Genomic DNA, 12679 nt, shown 5'->3' with positions numbered 1-12679 from the left:
AGGCTGTGGGGTGTACGGCCTCTTGCAGGTGTGCTTCCACCTCGTGTGGTGATAGATGAGCTGTGATCCTGTGCCGAGGCTGTGGGGTGTACGGTCTTTTGCAGGTGTGCTTCTGCATCGTCGGGTAATAGATGACCTGTGATCATGTGCTGAGGCTGTGGGGTGTACAGCCTCTTGCAGGAGTGCTTCCGCCTCGTGTGGTAATAGATGAGCTGTGATCCTGTGCTGAGGCTGTGGGGTGTACGGTCACTTGCAGGTGTGCTTACGCCTCGTGTGGTAATAGATGACCTGCGATCCTGTGCTGAGGCTGTGGGGTGTACGGTCTCTTGCAGGTGTGCTTCTGCCTCGTCGGGTAAAAGATGACCTGCGATCCTGTGCTGGGGCTGTGGGGTGTACGGTCACTTGCAGGTGTGCTTCCGCCTCGTGTGGTAATAGATGAGCTGTGATCCTGTGCTGAGGCTGTGGGGTGTACTGTCTCTTGCAGGTGTGCTTCCGCCTCGTGTGGTAATGGATGATCTGTGATCATGTGCTGAGGCTGTGGGGTGTACTGTCTCTTGCAGGTGTGCTTCCGCCTCGTGTGGTAATAGATGACTTGTGATCCTGTGCTGAGGCTGTGGGGTGTACTGTCTCTTGCAGGTTTGCTTCCACTTCGTGTTGGTAATAGATGACCTGTGCTGAGGCTGTGGGGTGTACGATCTCTCGCAGGTTTGCTGCAGCCTCGTGTGGTAATAGATGACCTGTGATCATGTGCTGAGGCTGTGGGATGTACAGTCTCTTGCAGGTGTGCTTCCGCCTCATGTGGTAATAGATGACCTGTGATCCTGTGCTGAGGCTTTGGGGTGCACGGTCTCTTGCAGGTGTGCTTCTGCCTCATGTGGTAATAGATGATCTGTGATCATGTGCTGAGGCTGTGGGGTGTACTGTCTCTTGCAGGTGTGCTTCCGCCTTGTGTGGTAATAGATGACTTGTAATCCTGTGCTGAGGCTGTGGGGTGTACGGCCTCTTGCAGGTGTGCTTCCGCCTCGTGTGGTAATAGATGACCTGTGATCCTGTGCTGAGGCTGTGGGGTGTACTCTCTCTTGCAGGTGTGCTTCCGCCTCGTGTGGTAATAGATGACCTGTGATCCTGTGCTGAGGCGGTGGGGTGTACGGTCACTTGCAGGAGTGCTTCCGCCTCGTGTGGTAATAGATGACCTGTGATCCTGTGCTGAGGCTGTGGGGTGTACGGCCTCTTGCAGGTGTGCTTCCACCTCGTGTGGTGATAGATGAGCTGTGATCCTGTGCCGAGGCTGTGGGGTGTACGGTCTTTTGCAGGTGTGCTTCTGCATCGTCGGGTAATAGATGACCTGTGATCATGTGCTGAGGCTGTGGGGTGTACAGCCTCTTGCAGGAGTGCTTCCGCCTCGTGTGGTAATAGATGAGCTGTGATCCTGTGCTGAGGCTGTGGGGTGTACGGTCACTTGCAGGTGTGCTTACGCCTCGTGTGGTAATAGATGACCTGCGATCCTGTGCTGAGGCTGTGGGGTGTACGGTCTCTTGCAGGTGTGCTTCTGCCTCGTCGGGTAAAAGATGACCTGCGATCCTGTGCTGGGGCTGTGGGGTGTACGGTCACTTGCAGGTGTGCTTCCGCCTCGTGTGGTAATAGATGAGCTGTGATCCTGTGCTGAGGCTGTGGGGTGTACTGTCTCTTGCAGGTGTGCTTCCGCCTCGTGTGGTAATGGATGATCTGTGATCATGTGCTGAGGCTGTGGGGTGTACTGTCTCTTGCAGGTGTGCTTCCGCCTCGTGTGGTAATAGATGACTTGTGATCCTGTGCTGAGGCTGTGGGGTGTACTGTCTCTTGCAGGTTTGCTTCCACTTCGTGTTGGTAATAGATGACCTGTGCTGAGGCTGTGGGGTGTACGATCTCTCGCAGGTTTGCTGCAGCCTCGTGTGGTAATAGATGACCTGTGATCATGTGCTGAGGCTGTGGGATGTACAGTCTCTTGCAGGTGTGCTTCCGCCTCATGTGGTAATAGATGACCTGTGATCCTGTGCTGAGGCTTTGGGGTGCACGGTCTCTTGCAGGTGTGCTTCTGCCTCATGTGGTAATAGATGATCTGTGATCATGTGCTGAGGCTGTGGGGTGTACTGTCTCTTGCAGGTGTGCTTCCGCCTTGTGTGGTAATAGATGACTTGTGATCCGGTGCTGAGGATGTGGGGTGTACGGTCTCTTGCAGGTGTGCTTCCGCCTCGTGTTGTAATAGATGACCTGTGATGCTGTGCTGAGGCTGTGGGGTGTACGATCTCTTGCAGGTGTGCTTCCGCCTCGTGTGGTAATAGATGACCTGTGATCCTGTGCTGAGGCGGTGGGGTGTACGGTCACTTGCAGGAGTGCTTCCGCCTCGTGTGGTAATAGATGACCTGTGATCCTGTGCTGAGGCTGTGGGGTGTACGGCCTCTTGCAGGTGTGCTTCCACCTCGTGTGGTGATAGATGAGCTGTGATCCTGTGCCGAGGCTGTGGGGTGTACGGTCTTTTGCAGGTGTGCTTCTGCATCGTCGGGTAATAGATGACCTGTGATCATGTGCTGAGGCTGTGGGGTGTACAGCCTCTTGCAGGTGTGCTTCTGCCTCCTGTAGTAATAGATGACGTAATCCTGTGCTGAGGCTGTGGGGTGTACGGCCTCTTGCAGGTGTGCTTCCGCCTCGTGTGGTAATAGATGACCTGTGATCCTGTGCTGAGGCTGTGGGGTGTACTCTCTCTTGCAGGTGTGCTTCCGCCTCGTGTGGTAATAGATGACCTGTGATCCTGTGCTGAGGCGGTGGGGTGTACGGTCACTTGCAGGAGTGCTTCCGCCTCGTGTGGTAATAGATGACCTGTGATCCTGTGCTGAGGCTGTGGGGTGTACGGCCTCTTGCAGGTGTGCTTCCACCTCGTGTGGTGATAGATGAGCTGTGATCCTGTGCTGAGGCTGTGGGGTGTACGGTCACTTGCAGGTGTGCTTACGCCTCGTGTGGTAATAGATGACCTGCGATCCTGTGCTGAGGCTGTGGGGTGTACTCTCTCTTGCAGGTGTGCTTACGCCTCGTGTGGTAATAGATGAGCTGTGATCCTGTGCTGAGGCTGTGGGGTGTACGGTCACTTGCAGGTGTGCTTACGCCTCGTGTGGTAATAGATGACCTGTGATCATGTGCTGAGGCTGTGGGGTGTACGGTCTCTTGCAGGTGTGCTTCTGCCTCGTCGGGTAATAGATGACCTGCGATCCTGTGCTGAGGCTGTGGGGTGCAGCTTTACAGTACAGTACCGTGCCTGCCCCATCCTGCCATCCCACCAGTCTTTACATTTGCGATGTTTGTGCATTGCAACTTGTGAGTAACTTATCTCTGCTGGTTTGCAAAGCTTTTTGGCACTGCACAATGACTAAAGTAATCAGGCCAGAAATAAATAAATACCACGTCGAAGAAGAGGTTCACTGCTGTGCAAACCATTAAAGACATCCATTTACTGGCTGATGAATCGACCTTGTGCTGTCTATTCTTTATTATGCATAAAGTTATAATGTTAGAACACATGGTTCATCTAAGTGGGGTGCTGTAATCAGTCTTTCAGCAGCACGCCAGCCAGGTCTCCCTGCCAGGCCACACAGCACTGTGACACCGCACTCACCGGTGGATGCCAGAATTCTGAGAAACACAATGAGCACTGGTATAAACAAAGCACCTAGTGCTTGCCTTCATTGGGCATTTTGCTCTTCCTGTATTTTACGCTCTGCAAGGCTTGGCATGCAGGGAAGATTGAGCTCTTCCCAAAGTGTCTCCTAAATCTGAAATGAACAGATTCACCCGGGATGGCGTCAAGGGAGATCCCTGCTTCAAACCCTAAAAACCCTAACCGATCTAGATGGGCGTCCAGCTAAATTCAATCTTACTGTCAACGAGGTCGAAGAATACAAGGCGTTCATGGCTTGCAGCAAGTGGATAGGACATCCCCAAGCTGACATTTTGGACCATAGGAAGTCCCTATCTACACTATCAAACGCTTGAGCTAGGTCGATAAACCCTAGATATATCCTCAAGTTATCTTTAAGTGTTTGACTCTTCATAATGTTTAACAGGAATACTTTCAAGCTCATTCCCACTCCTTACAGACTGATGGAAATCATAGCGATTGGAAGACTCCATCCACTTCAAAAGATCACTCAAAACCTAAGAGGCAAACATCTTGCCCGCCACATCCAACACCGCAATAGGGCGATCGTTTTTTGGTATCAACCCTATTGCCCTATTAAAAAAATGGCCGATTTCCAGGTTAGAGCAACCTCCCTTATCCTAAGGAACAATTCTCAAAAATGCGCTAATTCCCTTCACCTTAGAGACCCCCAGCAACTTTGCTGGATTTTGAGGACTTGATTTTTTAACTGGAAAGAGTGTGAGCCTTTTTTCCCACTCTTCCATGTATTTTGATGTGTGTTTTACTCTTGTGTTCTTTGATTATGGAGTTTTAAGCTAACTCCATAGGCATCTTTTCATTTGTGTTACACAGCACCCTCAGTGCAGTGGCACAGGGATTTCTTTTTAAACTTCCCAAAGTTTTAAATACCGTCTCTGGGATAAACTACTGTTTCCCAGAGAATGTAAGGTTAAATTGACTTACTAGTCTTTTTAAATGCCTAGACCCAGCATACTCCATCTTTCTACAGAGTGCTGGAGGGGCTACCTAGTATCCCCTGTGTCTAGAAACTCATGTAGCAGTCAAATGCTACCCTTTTCTATCAAAATGGCTGGTGGCCGTGGTTTTACAACTAACTACCATGATTTTTCCAGACCTCGAACACCAGTAGCTAAAAATCGCGTTTCAAGATGGCACCTTTAGCCCCTTTGTTTAAACAGGCCCCGGTCTTCTTTTTTCGCCATTTCTTTTTGGAAAGGTCCTTCTAGTGTTTGTCTCTGCGCGCCAATCCAGGTTTGGTCCCTTTGTTTGTATGCCTTTGGCGGGATTCAGGACTGGAGACCACCTCTGGCGTCTGAGTGTCTGGGGTGGGCAGGGAGTGAGGGAGGTGCCCGAAACTCCTGTGCTTAGTCTCCTAGGAGACCCAAATGCACTCTGGCGTGATTGGCTGGCTGACTGTCCGGCAAGGACAGCCACCCTGCTGGGTGAGTTGCAGCTAGGCTGGAATGAATGGGAGAAAACTGTTAAAAAAGCGAGTCTCTTGGACTGGAAAGCAGAGTCGACCTCTGGAACGAAAGAACTGAAGACGAGCTGGAAAAGGACGGCGCTGCAACTCCTGGACCGTTGGTTTGCCCAGTGAAGCCCTGATGCAGGTCCGAATTGCCATGTTCACTTCGACAGAGAAGCCCCTTCAAGGACGACTTCTTCCTTTGAGTTGGTGGGACCAATCAACCCGTAAGCCACCTGGATACCATTCTCAGAGCTGGTTAGGATTAACCAGGGGGAAGGACACCAGCTTTTGTGCTTGAATTACAACTACTGGAATTGAAGTGACTCCATCTTGTCTGTTTTATTCGACGATCCCGTGCAGTGCAGGAGGCCCCCGACGTCCTCCCTCTTGTCCCCACGACTGAGGCTCAGGAACAGTGAGATCTGCAGGAACTGCCAGGAACCACGACTTCAGCTGCATCTTTTGCTTCATATTAAGGTACTGTGCCAACCCGATTGAGAGAACGCCTCTCTCGCAGTGAAAGTTTGCTGAACTTTCCCAACTTGCAGGCCTAATCAGCTTGTGACCCAACATATGATTCTTTTTCGTACAAACTACTTCTGAGAACTTTGGCAAAGACTTTACTGTTTACTTCAAGAACTGCTCTTTCCCATCCAAGACACTAGTCCATTGACTTTGGCCTAGACCTATTGAACTCAATCGAGTCCTCTAGTGAACTAAAACTACTTGCACTGCCTAAGAAAGTATTTGTGATCTATTCTGCTAAGTTTTGCCTTTTTACTCCCATTGAAAGTAACTGAAATGCCATTTTGCTCCTATTTCAGGGAAGCCTAATTTGTTCAGAAACTTATTGGTTTGATATTGCAGTGTGTTTGTGTATAATATTAAGTTGCCTCCTTCTAGTGAAATGTTTTATAAATGATTGTGTAAATAGATTAATCAGTGTTTTACCAAGAAACCTTGAGTGTAAGGGCCTCATCACGAGTTGGGCGGTAATACCGCCGGCGGTATTAGCCCTACCACCAAAGCCCCCGCCGCTATTAGCGCCCGATCACGGGTTTGGCGGTAATGGAATTCCCCATTCTCCACTGAGCCCATTCAGAGCTGGGGAGAAATCTGCCGAAGCCCTGATTTGCCGGACCCTTAAATCCGGCAGTAATAGCGCAACCGACGGATTCAAGGGTTACCGCCAAACTTGTGATGAGGCCCTAAGTGTCTACTTGAACCACTGTGATTGTAAGACCTCTGTGTAACCTCTTGTACTGCTCACACTCTGTGTAACCTCTTGTGCTGCTCACATTCCCTCTTGGGATAAGCCTGGCTGCTCAGCTCGCTACCAAAAACTGTGTGGTACAGACTTATACCAAAGTTTGGTTTTGATTACACCTGTAGTCCTAATTGTATGTGGTGGTCCCAGAGGGTACGGCATGCAATTCTGCCGAACACTCATCAACTATCGAATCAGCAAAATTCAGCAGTTTGCCGACAGCCTGGGTTCTACTTTGAGCATAGCATTTGTCAACGCATCTGGCCGGGGGCTCTGAAATGAATAGCTTTTTTTTTTTAAGACACATAATGGGCCACATTACGAGTTTGGAGGTAGCCATGCCCTTAATAAGGACATGGCTGCCTCCAAACTCGGTTCCGGGTTCCCTGAAAGGGGAAATAGCTGGCCATTCTGACTTTGGAGGGCCCGGTATTTCCTCCTTCAGGGAACCCAGACCTTCCCCATTCTCATTCGAGCCCCCATAGGGCTCAATGGGAATGGGGAGGGAGCTAACAACGGGTCCGTTAATAACAGGCCCGTTGTTAGCTCCTTGGTCCCCTCGCGGGACTTACAAAGGACGTCTGGTCTGACCAGACGTCCAGAGTGGGTCCCGCAAGGGAACCTCGTAATAGGGCGGTATGGGTTTAACGGTGCCGGCACCTTTAACGGCGCCGTTAAACCCATCCCACCCGCCTCATAATGAGGCCTTATATCCTCCTTTTCAATTTGGATTAACCACTCGTTAGCTATAGTTTCCCCAACTATCTTGTCTGCTTTGGCGACACAGAGCGAAGTGTGCCGCCCGAAGGTAAGTAAGAGGGGGGCGCGGGTTGTCAGAATTGCCTGTCTGAGAGAAAAACAAACATTATTTTCGTTGAAATAACTTTCATTTTTTCTCCTTCGGCCATTGACCTTTTCATCAATTCGTGGATATCCATCTAAACAATCATGGTCTATTAATCGCTTTAGGAAAAGCCTTAAAGGATTTAGGGCATCATCACAAGTCTGGCGTTAAACCGGAGCAGTTACTGTTGGGCGCTAATAGCATTAAAGTTGGGTTGTGCAGCAGAATCAGTGAACACGCCCCGACTCTTGCAGAAACGCTCCTGGTGCCCATCGGTAAGTACGCCGGAATAAGGGCTACAATTGAGAAAGGGGTGCTAATAGCGGTACCGCTGGCAAACCCATTAGCGCCAGTGGAAATTACATAACCGCTGGAACACGGCAGCCTTTTTAAAAAAGACATTCCATTAAATAACTCCACTTTCTGCAGCCAGCCAGTCCTGGAAAGCAGCAGAAATGTCCCAGGAGAGGACAAGAGGCAAGGGGGCCGAACATTGCCTGCGAAAACCAAAATTTAGCGAGGGGTAGATGGTGGTTCTCACAGATGAGGTAATTGCCCACTGTGATGAACTCTATGGAAACAGCCAACGGAAGACCAATGGGCAGCACCGGACCGCCATCTGGAAGTCCAACCCCCAGAAAGTGACAGCAGTCTCAAGTGTACCCAGTGATAGAGAAGACTGCACAAGCAGTGGAACAACCTGAGGGTTGGGGTGCAGAGACTGCTGTCCCAACACCGCTGGTAGTCCCTGGCAACAGGAGGATGCACTGCTGAGCCGCTGGTCCTGACCGCCTGGGATGGGAAATGTAGCACTGTGCTGAACTTTGAGGGGCTAGAGGGGGGTCGGCAGTGCAAGGGCAGGTGCCAACAGCCAGGAGTCAGGAGGTGAGGGAACGCCCCCATCAAATGCATCCACCAATGATAGCCCAGCATAAGATGCTCCAGTGAACAGGGATACAAGTCAGCAGATCCAGAAGCGGGGCCTGCCAACAGTGCAGAGTGACGGGGTGGCACATCAGCTACCCTCCACAGCAGCCATGAGGCAGGGCACCAAGGGCACCCCTGAGTGTCACAGCAGCGGCAAGGGCAGTAAGGTGAACCAAACAAATGCCAATGCGCACAACGCCCCGACTGGCGCTCCCTAGGACGGCAGGATTGAGGTGCGTGAGTGACCACAACACCATGCAGCAGTCACACCAGCATGTTGCGGGCCCATTAGGCCTGCAGCATGAAGAATTGGCAGACAAGCCATAGGGAAATACACGTCTCACACACTGACATGTGCCCAGCCTGCCTATCACTGTGCACCACTGATGGGGATTACATGCATGCATGTCAGACATAAGCTGCCCCAGCATGGATACCCTGCCCTACCCAAGCAAAGGTCAATGACCAACAGGCAATGAGTCACACACCCATTGCTTCAAGCAACCCTATGAGGCTGAGCCCACATGTATCCTCCCATGGCCATCCATGCCCATTTTGCCATATGTGTGTGTCACATTCTGTACCATAGCAATTGTGTCTTGCATGCCAACACACGTGTGGGACCCATACCTGATAACCTTTCCTATGTCCCCTACTGGCACTGGCGCATCGCCAGAGGCTTCAGAAGAGGAGGAGAATGATGCAGTCCAATCCGGGAGCAGCGCATCCAGGCCCTCAACCCAAAAAGGCCGACACAGGCCACACCAAGGTGGATGTCCCAGCGCGTAAAGCTGCAGCAAAGCAGAGCCAAGGCAATGTCCATGCCACATGCCACCAGGAGCAGTGCTTGGGACACTGCACCCACACCCACAGACATACGCACGGACGCCTAGGCCACACAAGCTGGCAGGATGACTGAGGATCCCCATGGAGACACCAGCCTGGTGTCTCCACCTGCCGAAGGGCCAGACTCCTGAGAGAGCCCTCCACGCCGCCAGCACACACGGACACCAAAGCCAGATGTTGGCACTCCATCATATGGCTCCCCTGCATTCAGCCCTGGGCCAGTGCCGAGTCCCTCACCCATACAGTGCAGTCCAGCATGCAGCGTGCTGTTGCAGAGGCTCGAGGACATGGAGCGCAGACACAGGGTTGTATGTTCCATGGTGCAAACCTGTGCCGAGACGATAACCCACATGTATGTCCTGACACTGTATGCACAAAATCACCATTAGCCGGTGGGGGATGAGGTTGGGGGTGGGGGAGGGAGAGGCCACAGTTGTGAAGGACTCTGAGTGGCCATGCTTGGGAGTTGTTGGTAGGAGGGGGGATTGTGTGATGGGGAGTTGGTGGTGGGTGCGGGGATTGTGTGATGGGGAGTTGGTGGGAGGGGGGATTGTGTGATGGGGAGTTGGTGGTGGGTGGGGGAGTGGTGAAAGTTGGGGCACTTCATTACATAAAAAATGTTTAACTTCATCAATGCAAGCACCTTCCTGATTGTTTCACTGTCATGTTTGTTTGGGTGGTGTCACTCAATCGTGCATGGCTTGTACCATGTGAAAGTGTCAAGATAATTTGTCTATCAGTCCATGGCATGCCAATCTCCCATCCCTCACATCATCTCTTGCAATGCATGCATTTGCCTCACCCACAGGCACTGCTTCCCCATCCTCTGGGGGTGGCATGTCCACCTCAGGGGGTAGTGGGACATTTCACCTCAGGCAGATATTGTGCAGCATGGCACTCACAAGCACAATTTCATCCACTTTCCCTGCTGCGTACATTAGGACTCCACCAGTATGGTCGAGGCAGCAGAATCTTGCCTTCAGGATGCCAAAGGTATGCTCGATGGACACACATGTCCTGCTGTGAGCGTGGTTGTAGGCACTATCCTGCGGTGTCTGTGGATCACGCACAAGGGCCATTAGCCAGGGCAGCTGTGGGTATCCATAGTAACCTGCATGGGGGGAGACAAAGGCATTAGACGCGGTGTTAAGCATGGGGGTGGACTTTATTTATTTATATTTTTATAAAGCGCCACACGCTCGGGGGCCTAAGAGCACGCACACACAAAAAAACAGAATACAGACTAAAAACAGATAGGAAACGGGCAGTTCAGCGAAAGATCAAGGAGGCACCGGAGCACTAAACACAGATTAGTCCGGGTAGTGATTAAACAGATAGGTTTTTTTGCCTTCTTGAAAGACGGCAGATTGACAGCCGGGCGTAGGGGAGCGGGAAGAAGATTCCACTTTAAGGGAACCTGGGGCCTCATTACGAGTCCGGCGGTAACCAGGCAGTAAAACCGCCTGTTTACCGCCGGACTCGTATTACCATGCCGCCTCCGTGACTCCCGGAAATACCAGGGCATTAGGACCCTGGTGTCCCGGAAATTGCGGAGGCGGAATTCGGTAAATCCCCATTCCCATTGAGTCCCATAGGACTCATAGGACTCAATGGGAATGGGGAAGTGGAAACACCGGCACCATCTCGTGATCGTGCTGGTGTTTCCATGTCCACCTGCAAGCGGGCGGTGTTAAACCCGTCAGGTCAGACATGGCGGGAATTATCACCTCCCGCCTACAGGACTCAGGATCGGGCGGTCCGGAATTAACAGTGGCAGCGGGTTTACCGCCACTGTTATTTCCGGACCGCCCGACCTGTAATGAGGCCCCTGGACATCAAAGGAAGTCTCCCCAAAGCACACCAGTTTGTACCTGGGCTGATTGAAGGTAGGCGCACAGGAGCAGCAAAGGTTCCTTGTGTTCACATGGGTTTAACATGATCGGTGAGATATGACGGGCAGATTTTGAAGTGGCATTTGAATGCCAGGGTCAACATCCTATGTTTGATCCTGTGCTTTATCGGTAGCCAATGTAGGGATCTCCTGGCATCTGAGACATGTGCACGCCTAGACAGGCCCTGGATGGCCCAAACAGCATTGTTGTGGGCTGCCTGCAGGGCCCTAATGTTGAGATCTGTGGTGCCTGCCAGCAAGCTGTTGCAGTAATCCAACCTTGAGTTGACAAGGGCAGTAGCAAGCAGAGCACAATTTTCTGCAGTGAGGAAAGGATGAATATAATGTATTTGTTTAGTGATGAGACCACAAGTGGAGTGAATGTAAGAGACATGTGGTCTCATGGACAGTTCCTCATCAAGAACTACCTCCAAGGTCGTGACTTTTTTAGAGACACCGATTATTTTGCCAGCAATACAAAAATTAGCATATTCAGGGGCTAATTTACTAAGGCGTGCCCTAGTGGCAACAATTTGGAGTTCAGTTTTGTTACAATTAAGTAGCAATTAATTGTGTGCCATCTGTACCTGGATGGTGTTGTAGATATTGTTTATGGCAAACAGATCTTGCTCGTATTGCCCACTGAGCTCGAGAACGACCTGAGTGTCATTGGCGTAATGTGTATGCCGGACACCCAGGGCATCTAACAGATATAAATGTGAAACAGAATGGGAGACAGGCAGGAGCCCAGGGGCACCCCGCATGTCTGGATAACAGGCTTGGAATTATCCTCACCAACAGATACCCAGATAGTCCGGGGTCCCAGAAAAGAGGATATCCATCTATAAGCTAGAGTGGAGCAATGGGTGACCTCCCCAAGTCTTGTCACTAGTAGAGAGTTGTCCACCAGATCGAAGGCCGCAGAGAGGTCCAGAAGCATCAGCAAGGCCGGATGATCTCTGTCCGTCATGCCGGCGAGGGTGGATTTCAGGTACAGCATAGCAGTTTCAGTCCCATGCTGAGTTCTGTAAGCCGATTGACGCAGGCTGAGGATTTTATGTTCTTCAATATGTTTCTGGAATTGAAGGTAGGCCAGTTTTTCGAAAAACCTTTAAGATAAATGGCACATTGGTATTGGGTCTGTAGTTGTCACCCACCTGTGGATCAAGATTAGCTTTTTTAAGCAGGGTTGTGACCCAGGCTTCTTTAAGAGAGGAGGGAAGCACATCCTCATCAAAGGAGAGGTTGATGAGTTTGGTCATGCAGGGTCTAGAAGTTCGAGTGAGTCTTTGAAGACATCAACAGGGCAAAAAAGTGGATTTGAGGTCCCGAATAATATTAGCAACCTGCTGTTCTGAGTAATAACAGAAAGAAAAGCATGGGACATTGTTGGTTTTAAAGGCGGGCACATGCGGTTGTTCATGTGGGTATCAAATCCTTGGGATGAAATCTGGATGTTCCTAATCATTTTCTTATGGGAGGACATTTTTGCCATGAAGCCATTGTGAATTTCTTGGCACCAGGCAGAGTCCTTTACAAGATTGTGGCTGGTGGTGGGGGGGACGGTGGGACATCTTAAAGTCTGCCAGGATCTTGAAAAGTTCACAGACACTCGACCGAGCGTTGATGAGCCTCTTATTATATAATATGTGGATTTAGAAGAGATGATCATAGCCTTAAACTCCTTCGTAGCTTGTTTATATGTAGATATGGTCGTTTGATGGGATTTTTTCGACAGGCTCTTT

General features: G+C 50.8%; 1 protein-coding gene across 2 annotated transcripts in view; it reads left to right on the top strand.

Annotated features, from left to right (window-relative positions):
• LOC138468419 (zinc finger protein 135-like) overlaps positions 1–12679 on the top strand; it is a 44442-nt gene that overhangs the window by 9360 nt on the left and 22403 nt on the right. The gene's annotated exons all lie outside the window — the stretch shown is intronic.

Source organism: Ambystoma mexicanum, chromosome 4q (assembly GCF_040938575.1).
Source record: "Ambystoma mexicanum isolate Mex_15411 chromosome 4q, UKY_AmexF1_1, whole genome shotgun sequence".
Taxonomy (NCBI): domain Eukaryota; kingdom Metazoa; phylum Chordata; class Amphibia; order Caudata; family Ambystomatidae; genus Ambystoma; species Ambystoma mexicanum.
Note: the sequence above shows the minus strand (reverse complement) of the source record. Positions and strands in the feature narration are given on the sequence as shown.